This window comes from Triticum urartu, chromosome 7 (genome assembly GCF_003073215.2).
Source record: "Triticum urartu cultivar G1812 chromosome 7, Tu2.1, whole genome shotgun sequence".
Lineage (NCBI taxonomy): Eukaryota > Viridiplantae > Streptophyta > Magnoliopsida > Poales > Poaceae > Triticum > Triticum urartu.
Genome location: NC_053028.1, coordinates 136,855,436 through 136,857,240, shown reverse-complemented (window position 1 = coordinate 136,857,240; position 1,805 = coordinate 136,855,436).

Below are 1,805 nucleotides of genomic sequence, written 5' to 3'. Positions count from 1 at the left end.
ATGGACTTTGGTTGACTTGCCCGTTGATCGGCAAGCAATTGAGAATAAATGGATCTTCAAGAAGAAGACTGATGCTGACGGTAATATTACTGTCTACAAAGCTCGACTTGTTGCAAAAGGTTTTCGACAAGTTCAAGGGATTGACTACGATGAGACCTTCTCACCCGTAGCGATGCTTAAGTCTGTCCGGATCATGTTAGCAATTGCCGTATTCTATGATTATGAAATTTGGCAAATGGATGTTAAAACTGCATTCCTGAATGGATTTCTGGAAGAAGAGTTGTATATGATGCAACCAGAAGGTTTTGTTGATCCAAAGGGAGCTAACAAAGTGTGCAAGCTCCAGCGATCCATTTATGGACTGGTGCAAGCCTCTCGGAGTTGGAATAAACACTTTGATAGTGTGATCAAAGCATTTGGTTTTGTACAGACTTTTGGAGAAGCCTGTATTTACAAGAAAGTGGGTGGGAGCTCTGTAGCAATTCTAATATTATATGTGGATGACATATTATTGATTGGGAATGATATAGAATTTCTGGATAGCATAAAGGGATATTTGAATAAGAGTTTTTCAATGAAAGACCTCGGTGAAGCTGCTTACATATTGGGCATTAAGATCTATAGAGATAGATCAAGACGCTTAATTGGACTTTCACAAAGCACATACCTTGACAAAGTTTTGAAGAAGTTCAAAATGGATCAGGCAAAGAAAGGGCTCTTGCCTGTGTTACAAGGTGTGAAGTTGAGTAAGACTCAATGTCCGACCACCGCAGAAGATAGAGAGAAAATGAAAGATGTTCCCTATGCTTCAGCCATAGGCTCTATCATGTATGCAATGCTGTGTACCAGACCTGATGTGTGCCTTGCTATAAGTCTAGCAGGGAGGTACCAAAGTAATCCTGGAGTGGATCACTGGACAGCGGTCAAGAACATCCTGAAGTACCTGAAAAGGACTAAGGATATGTTTCTCATATATGGAGGTGACAAAGAGCTCATCGTAAATGGTTACGTTGATGCAAGCTTTGGCACTGATCCAGACGATTCTAAATCGCAAACCGGATACGTGTTTATATTGAACGGTGGAGCTGTCAGTTGGTGCAGTTCTAAACAAAGCGTCGTGGCAGGATCTACATGTGAAGCGAAGTACATAGCTGCTTCGGAAGCAGCAAATGAAGGAGTCTGGATGTAGGAGTTCATATCCGATCTAGGTGTCATACCTAGTGCATCGGGTCCAATGAAAATCTTTTGTGACAATACTGGTGCAATTGCCTTGGCGAAGGAATCCAGATTTCACAAGAGAACCAAGCACATCAATATACGCTTCAATTCCATTCAGAATTTAGTCCAAGTGGGAGACATAGAAATTTGCAAGATACATACGGATCTGAATGTTGCAGACCCGCTGACTAAGCCTCTTCTACGAGCAAAACATGATCAGCACCAAGGCTCCATGGGTGTTAGAATCATTATTGTGTAATCTAGATTATTGACTCTAGTGCAAGTGGGAGACTGAAGGAAATATGCCCTAGAGGCAATAATAAATTTATTATTTATTTCCTTATGTCATGATAAATGTTTATTATTCATGCTAGAATTGTATTAACCGGAAACATAATACATGTGTGAATACATAGATAAATAGAGTGTCACTAGTATGCCTGTACTTGACTAGCTCGTTAATCGAACATGGTTATGTTTCCTAGCCATAGACATGAGTTGTCATTTGATTAACGGGATCACATCATTAGGAGAATGATGTGATTGACTTGACCCATTCCATTAGCTTAACACTTGATCGTTTAGTT